Source organism: Meles meles, chromosome 17 (assembly GCF_922984935.1).
Source record: "Meles meles chromosome 17, mMelMel3.1 paternal haplotype, whole genome shotgun sequence".
In the NCBI taxonomy this organism is placed as follows: Eukaryota; Metazoa; Chordata; class Mammalia; order Carnivora; family Mustelidae; genus Meles; species Meles meles.
This window is the reverse complement of record NC_060082.1, coordinates 22,235,105-22,255,137: the sequence shown is the minus strand read 5'-3', so window position 1 is coordinate 22,255,137 and position 20,033 is coordinate 22,235,105. Positions and strand designations below refer to the sequence as shown.

Genomic DNA, 20,033 nt, shown 5'->3' with positions numbered 1-20,033 from the left:
TCCCCTTCTTTTAAAAAAAACTCACCTATTTAGGTCTGCTCCATTCAGGGTAATTACCCTTTGGATTAACTGAAAGCGAAATGATTAGTAATCTAATCATACAAGAGATAGACCATCATATTCACAGGTGCCACCCCTTCTCAAAGAGAGGGAATTATTCAGGGCATGTTTCCAGGAGGAGGGGCTCTTGCGGGCATCTTAGAATTATGCAGACCACAGAGAATAACCATTTCGAGACTGTAAACAGGCTGGATAACTTTGTCTTTTTGCTTCAGAGCACGCTGAATGAAGAAGAGGTCCATCAGAAGAGCTCTGTCTACATCCAGACTTGATATGGTCACAAAATTAGGGATTATGAGCCTGATGCCATGATTAGATAAGACTTTTGAGATCTTAGAAGTGAACCACTGGATGTGAAGGGTTATGAATGACTGGGTCCAGTGACACACTGTGATGGACTGTTACCCCCAGGCATCACTCTCCTCTGTATCCTTTGTAGGAGGTTCCCTTTCCATTTACATGGAAAAGCCTTGGTTTCACCAACATACCAGCAAATGTCACACAAACAGACACTTAGAAAGTGTTTGCGCTTCCATCTAAAAAATCAAAGAACTGTAAACTCACACTGAACTCCTGACAGTAATTCCATAGGAATGTGGATTAGTGAGTCTGAATCATCATTTCTATTTGAGCATTAAGTAAATTATATACATATATATGGATATATATATCCATATATATATATGTATATATATATATATGAAATGGGAGACATATTTCTATTGGACAAGGAAATTTAAAATATAAATATATATGTATTTTATAATATATGTATAAAGACAAGGAAATTAAAAAGTAAATATATGTATATTTTCTTTTTTATTTCCTTGTCTTATATAATATATATTGTATATATTTCCAATTCCTTGTCATACACACACACACACACACATACGGAGATGCTAGAAGAACCCTGTGCTAATTAGATTGGAATTGGAAGATTTTAATATGTATCTATGGTTTTTAATATCTATATAAAGGTAGGTAAGTGGGTGGGTGGATAGATAGATAAATAGATATAAACACATGTCTACGAGAAACAATGAGAGCCCGGCAGCAACAAAAATACCAATACCCAGATGTTTTCTAATATTATAGGAAACAAAGCTTCTTGGGAAAACTGATGATTCCAGGGGTGGAGCAGTGAAAGTATAAAATTATCCTAAAATATCTTCCTATGAAAGACATAAAAAAGTAGCAAAGATTAATGCAAGCAGATCTAAAGGTTACAGAAGACTGCTTGAATTTCTCATTGTAAAAATAGCAAAGAGCTCTTCTAGCCATACCCTACACTAAAAACATTAACTTCCGTGATAGAAAAATGCCTCATATAAAATATTAATTAGGAAAAGAAAAAATCTCAACAATATGACTGGTTCTCAACATTCAGAATGCAAACATTGATAATGTGGACTATTACCAATGTTTGTTTTCAGTACATTTTCAGAATGTATTTTTGGTCATAAGAACAATACATTGAAGAAAGTTTGTTATGTCTTTCAAATAAAATGTGAATGTGAATATATTATCTGTTTTTCTCAGAGACTGTTCCAATATTTGATCTCAGTGATAATACTAAAGCTTACATTGTGTTTTTCAAAGCATCTCATGTGCAGTAATTTAATCCCAACACTAACCCTATTGATGAATACTATTTATTTCCTCAACTGTAAAGATGAGGAAAGGGGGACGTGGTAACTTTTTCAAAACCATGCAGCTAGTTAAGCATACAGCTGAGATATGAGCCAAGGCAATCTCACTCCTGATATTAGGTTCTTACCCATTAGACTGTTCAGTCTTTGTGATAATAATGCAGTCACATCTTCCTTAAATACCCATTCCTGGTTACCTTTTCCCTGGATAAGGAACTACTTGCACCTTTTAAAAATGAAGTGTGTCAAAAAAAAAAAAAAAAAAGAAAAGAAAAGAAAAAAGAAGTGTGTCAGAATCCTCATTTATTTATCATGACCCAACTTGCTTCTCTAGCTATTATGCAGTGGGGGAATCCATTAAAGCTACTCTCTCAACTGAATAAATAAATAAATAAATAAATAAATAAATAAATAAGCACCTCCTAATAAGCAAAGGTTACTTCTGTTTTTCAAACACTACATAAATTATTATTAACTGAACTTTTTAATGTCCCAAATCTGACTCAGTCAAAGGATGTTTTCATTAAATGAAATCATCACCTCGGTAACAATATTTATATACCCAATACTTTAAAACAAGCTAAATCATGTTATTTAATTATATGTTCTTCCATCAAATGCTGAAAACTTCTAAAGACACCGTAATGCAGAATACAGTTTAAATTTCTCTCAAATATACAAAACAGCTTTAAAATGATCAACATATTTCTGCCACTACCTTTTATATAAACTAAATATTCTGAATATATATTGCTTGATGTTGATCTTTGCATCCCTGAAACTGAAAGTGTATATACTCCTATATATACAATGCATATATGCACATATATAAACAATATATACACAAAGACAGTATATAAATGTCAGTGTGAGTTAAAATAACCACAAACCAGTGAACATAGACCAGCAATGTATATTTAATTTGGAAGCTTTTTAGATAGGCACTTACAGTGATTGAGAACACAAGGATTCACAAGATTCTTACATACTCTCTAATACACTCCTCTACCAAATAATTATCTTCTGAAAATGTTATCACAAGGTTCAAGCTCATGTATTATTTAAAAAGCAATCTTGTAAGTAATTCTACTGTTCAGAGCTAAAAACTTATTAGATAATACCACAGGCAGAGAGTTCTTCCCCCCCCGCCAAGTAAAACCAAAGATAACCAGAATGGTCTTTAGAAAGCCATGCTTCTTCTAGTTAATAATAAAAACTATATTTATGAAAAATAAATAAATAACACCTCTCACTATCCCAAACTGTTATAATAATATTTAAAGTCATTTTTAGTAGATCAAATGAAATGTTTTGCATCATTAAATACATTTTTGTTATTGCATTATAGAAGAATTATCTAAAAATGCCAAATAAATACATTATACCCTCTAATTTCCATAGTACTCATCCATAGCTCATTAATAAAACATAGTCCTTCTCTAAGTTTACTTCTGCAAAGGATTGTTTTCCATTTTCATTGTTAGAAATTTTGGAAACTACAGGAACATAATAACAAACAAAATTAAAAATGAGACTATGGATTAAAAGTGAAGAGCACCCATTGTTTTTAAATTGTAGTTAATACACAATGTTACATTAGTTTTAGGCATAAAACATGGTGATTTGACAAGTCTATACAGTATGCCGTGTTCACCACAACTGTAGCCACTGTCTGTCACCACACACTATTACAGTATCATTGACTATATATGATGAACAGTACTCATTTTAATAATTATGCTTGTGTGTGCATGCATGTCTTCAGACCAACATCTATAGAGCTTACTCTCTTGTTTTTGATATTTAAGAACATATCACATAGTGAGAATGAATCTCTTTTGAGAGACTGACTCTTCCACCAAGCTCAACTAGAAAATCTACATAAAATACAAAAGAAAATATAACAGAAACACTGAAGATACTGGCAAACTGTTTAGGCAATAGAACTTTAGCAGGAAAAAAACACAGACGTGAGAAATCTCTCAAAAAAAGGCCATCATACTGCACCAATATTGTCCTGCAGGATATCTGCTGATTCCAGGCAAGTCTGAAGTTCTAGTTGTGGGCTGAGCACAGTGTAGACAGCTCTACAGAGCTGAACAGAAAAAAATTAGAGACCTAAATGCTGAAGATTCTAGTGAAAGAAAAATGGAGAACTGAGCTCAAAATTGTAGCAGCTGTTCTACAAAATTGTTGCTGAATTTTCAAGCAGTAAATGGTAAGGGATTGAAAAGCAAGGCAGAGATGTTCCACTAAGTTCACATGTCCAAAAGAGAAATCTTGATGTCTCATACCCAACATGATCCATCCCCAAAATCTTTATTTCATTATATGTCAATCCTACCCATGCAGTTGCTCAAGCCAAAACCCCTAGAAGCATCCTGACTGCTCTTTCTCATACTCCAGCTAAAAACAGAGGAATATCCCGTCGTCTACTTTCAGAATATACCCCACGTCTGATCATTTATCAACAAATCCACTGTCATCTTAACCCAAGCCGCCACTGTCACTTATCCAACTTTCCAATAGCCTCCATGTTGGTATTCTTATTTATAATTGATACCGCATTCCCCTTATAATTTATTCTTCACTCATCAATCTGAGTAATCATTTTCAAAACACAGATCTGATGGTGTCTCTTCATTGCTTACAATTCTCCAAGCCTCACACTTCACATAAAATCAGAAATCTTTAACTATGCCCTATATGATCTGGCCATGGGCATCATTTTCAGGCATTGTTTTCTACTGTTCTCCCCCAGATGACCATATCCCAGCCACATGGGCATCTTGTTCTTGAACTGAGCCCATGTTACTTCTTAACGTGGTTCTTCTCTCCTTCTAGAGATTTGTATATTTTTATTGACCTCATTAAGAAAAGTTTCTGTATGTAAGCACCAGACATTTAGTATTGATGATGTTGCATGGCATACATTCTTTTGAGTTAGTTTCTATACTTTATACAATTTGAGTTTACAAAATTTCTAGTTTACTTCTATAGTTAGACATTATCCTCCCCAAAAGAATAATTCACTCAGACTTCTTTCTGAAAACTGATAATTTTCTTTAAAGTCTCATATATTTTTTCCTAAACTACATCAACTACTAGAATTCTATTATTAGGAAATCCTTCTATTAATAGGGATTCTATAAGAAATTCACTCTCTGGGTGAAAACAGTCACCTAATTTAGGGATATGGGGTTAGTTTATGTACATTCAGAAAGGAAGAAAACAATCACATTTATACCCATATTATACCCTATGTTTCAGAGAAGTAATCCTATTAAGAATTCAACAGACCTCATGAAATTAAAAGGAAATGTTTGTATAATTACTGACTTTATGGTTCTTAGTTGTATCCTGAGGGAAGTCAATAAAGGAATAAAGGAAATATACTTTTAACTATATTGACTTTATATGAACATTTGTTTATTTAATTGCTAATATTGTTTAAACATACATTTCTTTTATCTTAAAGCATGGTTATCAATATCCTATTGATGAAATAATGGATTCACTCCATTTAATTTTCTTAAATAGGCTAACAAATGAACAATAAATTAAGTTATTGCTACTTTAGAGTTTCTTGCCTTCTCTCACATATATTTTCTTCTGTGGTATGTATCCACTGTCTTCTACTGATAGTTTTAAATATTATGCCTGCCTCCATTTACCTCCATCTCAGTTGTTCCTAGTATGGAACTAATTACCAGCTGCCCAATCTCTCTCTCCCTGATCAATGAGGTGCCATCTGGTTATAAGACTTTTGCATTTACAAAAGCATAGGAGGCACATGTGTGGCTCAGTTGGTTAAGCCTCTGCCTTCGGCTCAGGTCATGATCTCAGGATTCCGGGATCAAGCCCCACATCAGGTTCTCTGCTCAGCACGGAGCCTGCTTCCCTCTCTCTCTCTGCCTGCCTCTCTGCCTACTTGTGATCTCTCTCTCTCTCTCTCTCTCTCTGTCAAATAAATAAATGAAATCTTAAAAAAAAAAAAATAGGGATTGGAGGTAGTGGTTTGTAATCCCTTACTTGCCCAACCTATTGCTTCAGCCAAAGTTTCTACATAATACCTCTCTTTCTTTATTCTCGTGTACCTTGTGAGCTAAATGTTTTATCCCTCAAAAGGCACGGCAGAAAGCTACAAGAGAAGAAAAGAGTGAAGCCATATCTGCAGGCTATAGAGGAAAAAGAGAAGAATGGAGCCAGAAAGAAAAGAGAGTGTCTGCTTTGTTCTTCCTAGTCCAATATTTGGCGATTGGCCTGTGCTCTAGTTTTACCTTGCTCTTTTTCTTCACTTTAGAACAAATTACTAGAATATGTTGCTTAGGGTTGGAGAGACTGACTGGCTCTCCTCAGTAACATCAAAGTTTCTCCTTCTTCCTCCAGTTACTGGCTAGATCAGAATAACCTCCCCTCCCACCTCCCTAAATTTGATATTTACAAATTCTGGAGATGAACCAAGTTTATTTGCTAAAACTAACTCTATTTGAGCTTAGACTCTGATTACAGAGCCAACTCTCTCAGTGGTGTGAACTCAAACTCTGTCTCCTCCAGTTCCTGCTATATGGATAGAGCTCCCACTCCCATCCCTTATCCCCACTTTGGGTTGCATTTCTCTACTTCCAGGCTAACATAAGACTAGCACACTCTATCACAAAGTCACCTTGACAACAATGGAGCTAAATATTGAGGCTGAATTCTCAAACCCAACAAGTCCACTATGAAAATGTAAGGGCACTGATCTAAGAGGACTAGGACCCTGAAACATGGGATTGAGAAACTGGGGTATACATACACTTGAAAACCTTGTAATCCCAGGCTTTCTTTACTCACAGAGCACTTTGTTGTATAATCATCCTTGAAAAGATAGTTCAAACAATACAACTTAATATAAGCCATTCAAAAATGAAAGAGACTCATGGAGAACTATCTCCCCCACAATACCTAATCCTCATTTCTTTTCTTTCTTTCTTTTTTTTTTTTTTAAGATTTATTTATTTATTTATCTGACAGAGATCCCAAGTAGGCAGAGAGGCAGACAGAGAGAGAAGGGGAAGCAGGCTCCCTGCCAAGGAGAGAGCCCTCTGTGGGGCTCAGTCCCAGGAAACTGACATCATGACCTGAGCTGAAGGCAGAGGCTTAACCCACTGAGACACCCAGGTGCCCCTAATTCTCATTTTTATACCAAATCACTATTGTTAGAATTTTCCTATATGTATATGCTCTCTGCCACTCTGATTCTGATTTGACTGACAGGGCTGGAAACAAATCAGTTTGAAATGTCTTATGTGGCATTTAACTAAGCTACTATCAACAGGACCCTCAAAGCAAAATGAAAACAACTTGCACTGTTGACTTCAACTATATACCCCACACTCTTAGCTGAATAAACCCTATAAACCATTAACATTTCGCTTAGAAAGCCACATAACACCCTTCTACTGGGTCCAAAACATCAATTCAGAAAGAGAAGGATGTATGAAAGATTGCCCAACTACACCTTGGACTACAAGTAAGCAAGTTCAACCAGTTGAGCCTGACATACCCAAATGCCTTCCATGACCTTATTTTTATTTTATTTTTTATTAACATATAACGTATTATTTGTTTCAGGGGTACATGTCTGTGATTCATCAGTCCTACACAATTTGCAGTGCTCACCACAGCACATACTCTCCCCAACGTCCATCATCCAGCCACTCCATCCCTTCCACTCGCCTCCACTCCAGCAACCCTCAAACACTTAAAAGACTCATGAATAACCCTAAGGTGCAAGTCACTATTTTTTCAGAGGGATGGAAATTATTCCTGGTTCCCCATACAAGAAATAAATCCCAATGACACACTAGGTACTCCTGGAAAGAAAGGGTTATTTACCATTATTAGGGACCCCAAGCAGGACTACATCCAGTCCCAGCCATTTCATGGAGTGGAAACGTCAGCTTGCTATTGGTGTGAACAAAAAGGCCATACTGGAATAACGTCCCTCAGGCAGTTTCTCCAAAAACAGATAAGAATCAACAATTCCAAATGATCTAGGAACCATATGGTCTACCAGTTGTCTGGGTGCACTTTGGCCACACTATCAACCTGTGCCCCACACGTCAAACTTGAGGAACTTCAAAGAAAACTTTTGGGTGTTGTTTTGGTTACTGCAATGTCCCCATTTCCATAGGAGAGTAAATATTTTTATGCCCAAAATAATTTAAAAAGGTTAATCTTTAGAAACTTGTAGTTTTTAAATATTAACTGAAGTGCCAAACATATTTTATGTCTCTTTCACATGTTGTAAAAATTGAAGATTATCAAAAATTCACATATGAATTAGTCTGTTTATAAAGTAATATTTTAAAATTAACATAAATACTTATTTTTCTACATATATTATATAGTAATTAAAATGACAACTTGGGCACTATCAGAGCTCTGATTTAATTGAGGGATGTTTGGCTGATTACAAACAGTGTATTCATTTTATAAAAATGAAATTCTAATTAGTGTTGGCTTCCTGTCAAAATCAGTAATTAAGAAAGTTGTCAAAGTCAATCCTATTATTCATCTTGATAATGAAATTATTTAAACATCAAATATGAATGTTCTATTAGCTTGAGGAGTATAATTGTTGTTAACATTGCTCATAGGGCTTAATAAACATAACACATCAGCTACATTATCTACCTAAATACCTGTACACAGATGCTTGTGATTAAGAATTTGTGAAGCTTTGTAAGATTAAGTATGTGACTGAGATTGTTTTACAAATAATATTTAACTTCCTTGAGTCGGTACATTTGGTACATGTGATACAGGAGAGCATGGCTCTATATTTTTCTGAAAGTGAACCAGAATACTTTTTTATGACCTGCAAAGTTGAACTGCCCTTATTTAAAGTGTTCAACTTTATGACTTATGGCATATATGCTCATGAAACCATTACCCATTACTAAACATGCCCATAAATCCTGAAAGTTTTCTCCTACCTGTTTAATTCCTCCTTCCAACCCTTCCCCATCCAAACCCTTTTCCAGGCAACCACTAATCTGTTTTTATTTCTTGTTATCTATTTGACTGAATTTTATAGGAATACAATCACAGAGTAAGATTTTTGTCAGGATTCTTTCATAATAATTATTTTGAGATTAAACCATGTTGTGTTATGTATTAGTGATTAATTCTTTTTTATTGTTAAGTAGTATTCCATTGTATAGTTATACCATACTTGGTTAATCCATTCATCCTTTTGGAAATTTGGGTTGTTTTCAGGTTTTAGCAGTTACAAAGATGAATATCCATGCACAAGTCTTTGTATTGGGACATATGCTATCATTCGGCTTGGATAAATCCTAGAAATACACGGATAACAGTAGGCTTATATTTTACATTAATTTTGTTTCAAACTTCTAGACATTTTTCCTAAATGGAAAAACTTGTACAATTTTATATTCCTACCCATAGGATATAAGAGTTTCAGTTCCCACATATCATTGCATATGCTTGGTTTGAACAGGATTTTTGTCTATTTTTACTACTTTAATGTGTATGTAATAGTATCTTATTGTAGTTTTAATTTACATTCCCCTAATGACTAATGATTTTGAACACCGTTCATGGACTTGTTTGCCATCTGTGCATTTTCTTTGGAGAGTTATCTGCTGAAATATTGCTTACTTTTTATTGATATGTATGCTTTCTCATTATCAAGTTTTGAGAATTCTCTATATATTTTGGATAGAAGTCTTTCATCAGATATGTGATGTGATCAGATATCTGATCACATCAGATATGTGATTCACAGATATGTGAAGAGAATATGTGATATTCTCTTCCAGTCTTTCTTTTAATTCTCTTAATAATATCTTTTGAGGGACATTCTTATTTTTTAATTAGCTCAATTTATATATATTTTTAAATAAATCGTACTTTGGCATACACAAGGGACACAAAAATTTTCTCTTTATTTTTAGAAATTTAAAAATGTGTGACTTATTTTCATACTGATGATATTTTTGAATTTTTTGAATTTGATTTTTTTGATGATAAATTTTGAATTTGATATTTTTTGAATTGATGATAAATGCTTGAAAACCTCAAGCATTTAAGGTTTTTTCTTTTTTTTCTGCATTTTGATATACAAATGTCCCAAAACTGGTGTTTTAAAAGGTTATTCTCCCTATCTATCCTTTCTCTATGTTCTCAGTCTCTCTTTTTGTATATATACACATACCTATATCCACACACATCTATAAACTGTCTATTCTCTTTAATTCATCTGTTAATCCTTTTTATACCCATCTTTGTTAGTTTCATACTGACATGGAATATAGAGTTTTATAATAAATCTTAAAATTAGATACTGTGAATCTTCAAAATTTTTGTTCTCAAAGTCATGTTGTCTGTATTAGAACCTGTAAATTCCTAAATAAAATTTAAATTCAGCTTACCATACTTTTTCTCTATTTTATGTGGTATCTTTTAAATTTTATTTATATATACTCTCTATATATATTCTATATAATATTCTATATATTAACCTAAAGTTAATATATAGAAATAGAAATTTTATATTTTGTTCTTATATCTAAAAACCATATTCTTCTCAACTATAAGTTCTGGCAGATTTTTTGTTAGATTCCATTGAATTTTCTACTTGGACAAAAATGTATTCTAATACATTTATACATAATAGTAAAGACTATACTATTATAGTAAAGACTATTTTACTATTTCCTTTCTAGCCAGAATGCTTTCATTTTTATTTTTTCTTATTGCATTTGCTAGCCCTTCCAATTCAATATTGAATAGAAGCAATAAAAGCAGATATTCTTCCTTTTTTCTGAGTATTTAGTCTTAATCATTTCACATGATATTAGCATTAAGTTTTTCACAGAGGCCCTTTGTCAAGTTTAGGGAGTTCCCTGGTATTTCCATTTGTTGACAGTTTTCATTAGGAATGGCTTTTAGATTTATCTATTCCAAAGACTGATTTATTTATTGAGAGAGAGCAAGTCTGCAACCAAGGTGAGGGGCAGAGGGAGAAGGAGAGAGAGAATCTCAAGCAGCCTCCACAGAAGTGCTGAGCCTGATTCTGAGTTCAATCCCACAGCCCTGAGATCATGACCTCAGCCAAAATCAAGAATCAGACACCCAACTGACTGAGCCCCCAGGCACCCCTAAATTTGTCGGTTTTCTATATTGTTGAATTTACTACCATAAAACAGTTTATTATATTCTCCTTATTATATTCCCCTTATTAATATCTTAATCTCTATAAAATCTGTAGTGATGTAACCATCTCATTTCTGGTATTTGTCATATGGCTGTTCTTTCCTTTTCTCCTTATCAGTCTTGCTAGAGATCTGTCAATGTTCTTGATCTTCTGAAAGAATCAACTTTTCTCTTCCACCTCCATTTTAAATCCTGCTCCAAACAAGGCTCTGCTACCTCCTGCTATTGTGGCCCCCAGTGTACACCAGCACCCTGGGGGATGGCCCCACCCCCATGGAGTACATGAAGGAGTACAGCAACACAGGTATTTGTAGAGGGGGCCAAGATCAATTTGAGCAGGAATCAGCAGGAGGACAGTAAAATGTTTATTGGAGGCTTGAGATGGGATACAAGCAAGAAAGTTCCAACTGAGTATTTGTCTCAATTTGGGGAAGTTGTAGACTATACAATTAAAACAGATCCAGTGACTGGAAGATCAAGAGGATTTGGATTTGAGCTTTTCAAAGATGCGGCTAGTGTTGATAAAGTTGTGGAACTGAAGGAACACAAAGTGGATGGCAAATTGATAAGCCCCCAAAGGGCCAAAGCTTTAAACGGGAAAGAACACTCAAAAAGGTTTTTGTGGGTGGATTTAGCCCAGATAGTTCTGATGAACAAATTAAAGGATATTTTGGAGACTTCGAAGAGTTTAAAAAATATTGAACTCTATGTATACAAAAACAAATGAAAAAAGAGGATTTTGTTTTATCACATATATAGACGAAGAGCCAATAAGGAAATTGTTAGGAAGCAGATATCATTGGGGCTCCCAGGTGGCTCAGTTGGTTAAGCATCTGCCTTCAGCTCAGGTCATGATCCCAGGGGCCTGGGATCCCCTGCTCAGCGGGGAGTCTGCTTCTCCCTCTTCCTCTGTTTTCCCTCTCTGCTGCTCATGTTTATTCCAGCTCATTCTCTCTCAAATACATAAATAAAATCTTAAAAAAAAAAAAAGAAAGAAAGAAAGAAAAGAGAGGAGAAGAGAAAAGAAACGAAACGAAAAGAGAAAACAAAATGGATATAATCAAATCGGTTCTGGTAAGTGTGAAATCAAAATTGTACAACCTAAAGAGGTATATAGGCAGTAATAGCAACAAGAACAAGGAGGAAGAGATACTGTAACTAGTAGACGAGATGGTACTAGGAGTTATGGAGGAGGTCAGGGCCAAAACTGGACTTAATAACACTATGATCAAGCATATGATCATATTTCAAGCATATGGAAATTATAACAGTGCCTATTGCGGTAGTCTGGCTATGGAGGCTGTGATTATACTGGGCATAACTATGGGAACTATGGATATGGACAGGGACATACAGACTACAGTGGCCAACAGAGCACTTACGGAAGGTATCTGGAGGGGATGGCAATCACCAAGACAGTTAGCAGTCATACTAGAGGAGGATGCTGGAGAAGACAGGAGAAGACTGCTAAAGTTAACCTATCTTGCAGGACAATGTTGAAGACTGGTTTTCTGTTGATCTAAGATGATTATTTTGCAAAAGGTTTTCTAATATTCAAGATACAACTGCAATCAACTGTCTATAGCTGCCACTTAATTTTCTTTGTTTTTACTTTGGCTTTTGCTATCTGTGCTATGACTCTAAGTGGATCTGTGTTAATACAAATTTTATCTGTATGATTTCATGCTAATCCTCAAATAAATGTTTCCTTCTCTGAAATAAATAAATAAATGAATATAACAGAAACAACTTTTGGTTACTGTGATTTTCCCTATTATTTTTCTGTTTTCTGTTTAATGATTTCCCCTCTCATTTTTATTATTGTCTTTGTCCTCCCTTTGGGTTTTACCTGTTCTTCATTTTCTAGTTTGTTTTGTTTTTAAACGATTTTATTTATTTATTTGACAGACAGAGATCACAAGCAGGCAGAGAGGCAGGCAGAGAGAGGGGGAAGCAGGATCCCTGCTGAGCAGAGAGCCTTATGCGGGGCTCTATCCCAGGACCCTGAGACCATGACCTGAGCCGAAGGCAGAGGCTTAACCCACTGAGCCACCCAGGCCACCCCATTTTCTAGTTTTTGTTTAAAGATTTTATTTATTTATTTGAGAGAGAGAGAGGGAGCAGGAGCAGTGAGAGAGAGGGGAAGCAGACTCCCTGCTGAGTAGGGAGCCCAATTCGGGGCTCTATTTGGGCTCAATCCCAGGACCCTGAAATCATGACCTGAGCTGACAGCTGACTCTTAAGGAACAGAGCCACCCTGGGTGCCCCAGTTTGTTTTAAATGAAAACTATGGTTCTTCATTTAAAACCTTTTTTTCTTTTCTTATTTAGTGTTATAAATAATTTCCTAAGTATTGTTTTAGTAGAATCCCACAAATTTGGATAAATAATGTTTTAATTTTTATATAGTTAAAAACCAAAGTTAATTTTATTGCTTCCTCGATGTCTGGATTATTTTAAATTGTTTTATTTAAAATTCAAATATTTGGGAATTTTTTAAGATCAATTTTAAATTGCATTCTATTATATTCAGAGAATATACTTTGTACAACATAACTCTTTAAAAATTGTATTAAAGGGGCGCCTGGGTGGCTCAGTGGGTTAAAGCCTCTGCCTTCGGCTCAGGTCATGATCTCAGGGTCCTGGGATCGAGCCCCGCATTGGGCTCTCTGCTCAGCAGGGAGCCTGCTTCCTCCTCTCTCTCTGCCTGCCTCTCTGCCTGCTTGTGATTTCTCTCTGTCAAATAAATAAAATATTTTAAAAAAAATAAAAAAAAATAAAAATTGTATTAAAGAGGGAGTTGAGGGAAACTGGAAGGGGAGGTGAACCATGAGAGACTATGGACTCTGAAAAACAACTAGAGGGTTTTGAAGGGGCGGGGGGGTGGGAGGTTGAGGAACTAGGTGGTGGGTAATAGGGAGGGCACGTACTGCATGGAGCACTGGGTGTGATGCCAAAACAATGAACACTGTTATGCTGTAAATAAACAAATAAACAAATAAAAAAAATTGTATTAAACATGTTCTATTGTCCAATATACAGAAAGAAAGTCTTATTAAATGTTTGGTGTGGTCTTAAGAAGAAATTGTCTTCTCTTGTTGGTGGAATGTGGAACAAATTTCAATTCATTAAAATGCACTTAAGTCTTCTATATCCCTTAGTGATTTTTAGTCTATTTGTCTATTAGTCTATTAGTCTATCAAATACTGAGAGTGGTATAAAAATATTTAACTATAATTATGGATTTGTCTTTTTCTCCCTGGAGATCTATCATTGTTTGCTTCTTGTATTTTGAATCTGTTATTAAGTGTACAATAATACTAGGGTTAGTATTTTTATAACCTCTTCATGAATCGCACTCTTGGTGATTATAAAATATTTTTTAGTAACTGGATTATTCATTGCTGTGAAATCTACTTTACCTGATATTAAAAAAAGAGCCAGCTTTTTTTTTGATTAATGCTAGAAAGTTATATATGTTTCCACCACCTTTTGAACTTTGAACTATCTGCATCTTTATATTTACAATGAGTATCTTAAAAGTATACAGTTGTTTCTAGGCTTTTTACGCAATTGAACATCTTGGGCTTTTAATTTGGATGTCCATACCATGCCATTTATAATTAATGATTTTCTTGTGTCTGTGTATAAATCTCTCATCTTGCTATTTGTTTACACGTGCTCCATCTGTTCTTCTTCCATTTATACCTCTCTTTCTCTCTCTCTCTCACCTTGGATCAATCAAATATTTTTATTCTATTTTATATCTTCTGTTGGCTTATTAGTTACAACACTTTTTAACAAATTTTATTTCAGTGGTTGTTTTATTAGAGTTTATAGTATACATCGTTAGCTACTTTCCAGTTATCTCTAAATGATATTATGCCACTTTACCAATGCCATGTTAAAGAACCTTACCAGGGGTGCCTGGGTGACTCAGTTCACTAAGCATCTGCCTTAGGTCATGAACCCAGGGATCAAGCCCCACGAAGGGTCCCCTGCTCTGCCAGGAGCCTGCTTCTCCCTTTCCCTCTGCCTGCTGCTCTCCCTGCTTGTGCTTTCTCTCTCTCTCTATCTGTCAAATAAGTAAATAAATAAATCTTTAAAAAGAAAGAGAGACAAAAGCACAGAAAAGAAGGAACCTTATCAGAATTTCCTTCCATCTCTTTAATTTTGTTGTTTTCGTTGGTCGTATTTGTTAGTGTGTTTCAGTAGTAGAACACTTAACACAAGATCTGCCTTCTTAATGAATTTTGAAGTACACACCACTGTATTGTTAACTATAGGTATCATGTTGTAGAGCAGATCTCTAGAACCTATTCATCTAGGTACATCATACACATTGAACAATGACTTGTTGTTCCATAGTTATATGTTGTTTTTAAGATATGTAAGATAAGTTAGGCAGGTCTAGGGCAGCATTTAGTCTAAGTCTCAGTATCTCTCACTGCTAAGGCAAGAGCTTTGTGTGTCCTATACCCACAACTCCACAACTTATGATGAGAAGAGGCCAGTTTTGTGGCCTCTGTGAATACTGAGTACTACTTCCTTTGACCCTTTCATGTGGCTCTTTTCCCATTCTCAAGTCATGTATTCACTACTTCACGTGTGAGCTCGCTGGTATTCTTCTCAGTACTCAGTATTTGTGTAGATATGTGGAGGTCTCTATGGATCCCTCTCCTTTCCATTCCCTGCTCTGTGAACTTCATCTGCAACAGCTTCCCTAACCTCTCAGCTACATCCCTTCAACTCAGAGAGTCAGCCAGACTCTGCCACTGGCCCCCGTTCCCTGCACCACAGACTGGAAGATCTCTCAAGGTGGTAAGCTAGAGAGTCTCCCTCTCACCTTATGTGTTTCCTGTGGTTAAGGACCACTCTTCAATATTAGCTAATGTTCAATGGCTTTAAAACCATTACGGCATATATTTTTATTTATTTTTTAATTATTTCAGTCAGAAGGATAAATCTGGTCCCTATTTCCCTATCTTGGCTGTAAGTAGAAGTCCTCATTAGTATCGGAAGTTTATTTTACAGTTCACAATAAGCCCTGCATTATTTTTTTTTAGGTATAGCAAAAAAATATATAATAAATAATAACTTTTTTATGTTGCTTCCTTTAAATACTAATGCTCGTTCAGGAAATCACTTCCTTCTAAAAGATAACATCTATAGTATATGATGAACTTATAACAATTAATATATATGGGAGGCCTCCATAATATTTTTAATGAATACCAGATGGCATGAGTTCTTATATGTATATCAGTGTATTTTAGAAACTGGATTAAACTTGAACAATAAAAAGCATGATCTAAAAAAGAAAGATGACAAAAATATAACCATGAAGTATAATTCTCTTAGATTAGCAAATAATCCCCTATTTTATAACACATATCCATTGAGATATATAAACGGCCACGGATGGGTTGTACTGTCAAATACACACTGGAAAATATGCAGTCATATTTTCAGGAATATGGAACTAACTCAGTCATGCTACCGTCAAACAATGGGCATACCACTGGCATAAGAAAAAATACTAAGAATACTACCCTTACAAAGTTTATGTCATTCTTAACATTATCTGTGAGGAATGAACAGCAGTTGTGCCATCCGAGCCTTTATTAAACATATATACACACATAAATGACATTTAATTACTTCTATGTTAAGGAAAGAAACACCCAATTATATGTGCTTTTCTCACAAAAAAAGGCTATGTAAAGCCAAGAAAAGAGAATGGTATCAGGACTGAGTCTAATTAGTCTTTTAATCCTTGCTCTTCTGTTTGGTGGCTAAGTAAAATTGGGAAATTTACATTTCTGAATCCAAATTTTCCTCAACTGTAAAATGAAAATGCAATAAATTATAAAAGATAAATAATAATAAGACAATAAGATAAACTAGTCACTAAACACAATTCATTTATGAAGATGTTAAGCAAATATATAATTTTAATGATGGGCAGAGATCAACTGAAATCCTGCTAGAATTAACTAGAAGTAATAAACATGTTTTCAGTGATAATTACTAAATCAAAGATGTGTAGACTGAAAAAGATGATGTTTTTCCCCTGCTCTATCCTGCTAAATCATGGCTGCAAACTCCAGAAATGACAGAAAATAAAAGCAAAATAAAACTCCTAAGGTGACAAGAAGGCAGCCAGCTGTTTTGCAACCTCAGGACTGAAGAAACATCATGGCATCAGGGCTACTTATTACCCCTTCAACAAACAGAAAAAGAGCAGTCAGACCTCCCTTATCCCAATCCCTGACCTAGCAACAGAAGGCAGCTAGGAAAACTTATTCCATTTTCAGCTTAGATGGGAATCCTTCTGAAAACCGCAGAAGAATTGAACACTACTAGGAAAGGAAAATCTGCTGAGAACCCAAAAATTAGTGGCCAGGGAAGCATTCTTTTTTGCCGCCAGGTCTGAGCCTCCACTTTCCAGCCAAGAGATTCTAGAGTATGTAGGCAGTACCAACAAAAGAGACCCAATTACAGGAAGCATATCAGTCAATAACCATGTCCTTCCAGGCAAAGGTCCTCCTCACTCAAGGATATTGGAGAGAGACTGTGGAACAAGAAAAAGGGGTCTAGTCATAGTAAGTGGCCTTATCCTAGAAGCCTATTTGTCCTATGTGCTCAAGAATTTCCTGGCCTGTCCAGATATGCCTGATGAGTGAGCAGGAAAGACAGAAGGGACTCAACCACAATTTAAACAGCATGATCCAGGCAGCCTCCTTGTCCTCACAGGCCCAAGAGTATTTACATCTGCTCAAGAGCATGGGGCAGCTTTAACAGCAGGATCCCTCCATGCCCCTCCTCTACCTAGAGAAGCCAAGCAACCAGTTTCTGCTTTGTAGGATCCAATGGGAACAAAAGCAGCACTAGATAAACCAAACACCTGAAAAGTCTTCAAAAATTAAGCTGTCATTAAAAATACATCACACCAAAGTAGGCCAGTACTCACATACTCTAAACATTGATTGCCAGCTAAAATAGAAGATTTAGATAAGATCTCAGCGCTTCCTAACATAACAGACAAAAAAGTCTAGGATACGATAAACAACTAATCATCAAACCAATAATCAGTAATATCACAACTTGAATGAGAGAAGGAAATCAATGAACAGTAATACAAAGTTCAATCAGATGGAATTATCTGACCACATTTTCAAGGCAATCCTCATAAAAGTGTTTCAACATTCATTTGCACATTCTCTTGAATCAAATGAAAAAAAAAAAGAAATACTCAGTAAAGACACAGAAGTTATTAAAAAAAGAATAGAAATTATAGATACAAAAATATAAAGCAAAAATTAAAATCTCATGGGATTTTTATTACAGCAAGATAAAACAGGATAAAATTCAGTGAACTGAGGACAGAGAAGTAGATTTCATTCCATCTTAAAACAAACAAACAAAAAAGAACAGAGAAAATTGCCTGAAAAAGAAAAAAACTGAACAGAGCCTCAAGGTCCAGTGCAGTGGCAAAATAACAAAAGATCCAACATTTTGCACACTGGTGTCCCAAAAGGAGAGGGAAAAAAAAAAAAAGACTGGAGCTAAAAGAATATTTGAAGAATAGCAGAAAACTCCCCAAATTTAGCAAAAGGCACGAATGTACAGTCCCAGGAAGATAGGCAAAATGCAAACATAATCAACCAAAGAAATTCATATTAAGACACATTACAATTATACTTTTTTAAAATACTGAACAAATATAAATTAAATTAAATATATTTATATATTATATTTATATTTATATATATTATTATATATAATATATAATATGTAAATATATATTTATATATATTTATATATAATTTATATATATAAATTATATATATATAATTTATATATAATATATATATAATATATATTATATATTTATATATAATTTATATATAATATATATTTATATATATTTATATTTATATATATAATTTATATTAAATATAAATTAAATACTGAGACAAAATAACTTTAAAACAGCCAAAAGACCACATTATCTATTAAAAAACACCAATTAAAATGGCAGCAAATTTCTCATCTGTGACCATAGAGGCTAGAAAAATGGCACAGTATTTTTCAAGTGTTGGGGAAAAAAAAAAAAAAAAAAGATGTCACTGGCAAATTCTGCAACCATGAAGCTGTATTTCAGTAATGAAGAGGGGAGTAAACACATTTTCCGGTGAATGAAAACGAAAAGAATCTGTCACTAGCAGACCTACCCCTAAAGACTGGCTAAAGGAAGTACAAAAGGAATATGATAAAGAAGTTAATTTAGAACATCAAAAAGGAAAAAGAGATCATGAAAGAATAGAAAGATGAGTACATACAACAGACTATCCTTTCCTCTTGAGTGGTAATGATATTTAAAAGTGGGAAAAGGAAAAGTCTGTGTGGCTCAGCCCAGTGAGCATGGGATTCTCGGTTTTGGCTCATGATCTCATGGTTGTGAGACAGAGCCCAATATGGGAGTCTGTGCAGAGTCTGGAGACTGCTTGGGATTCTCTCTCCCTGTGCCCTTCCCTCACTTGTGTGCATGCTCTCTGTCTCCCTGTCTCTCTCTCAAAAAAAAAAAAAAAAAAAAGAAAAAGAAAGAAAGAAAAAGAGAAGAAGTGTGAAAGGTACTTAAATGGACTATTTCCACATTTCACTTGAAGGGGTAAATGTTGTTACCAATTGTTTGTTTTAAGTACATATTATACTATGCATACGTATTAGGGGAAATGAAAAGCAATCACGATAAAAAGTATACAAAGAGATAAATAAATAAATTCAGATGGACTCCTCAAAAGGTTCAAATAACTCACAGGAAGCAAGAAGAGAAAGGAGAGAAATGAAAACAAGAGGGGCCAGAAACAACATTTTATCCTTCATCCTAAAAAGTATGTATCTCCACATGCCCCATACTACGGTATCACTAGACATTTTTCTAAAGGTGGAAGGTCTCTGAGTTTTTGTCAGAATATTTTTCACTATTTTACATGCAAATATCATACCCATAAATCTAAAATAGTTGTTAGATCTTGCTCACCAGATCCAATCATCATAATCTTAGTGCAATGGACAAGTATGATGTCTT

General features: G+C 34.8%; 1 pseudogene; it reads left to right on the top strand.

Annotated features, from left to right (window-relative positions):
- Positions 1-12,440, top strand: part of LOC123927592 — a 161,713-nt pseudogene extending 149,273 nt beyond the window's left edge.
- Positions 12,441-20,033: the final 7,593 nt, after the last annotated feature.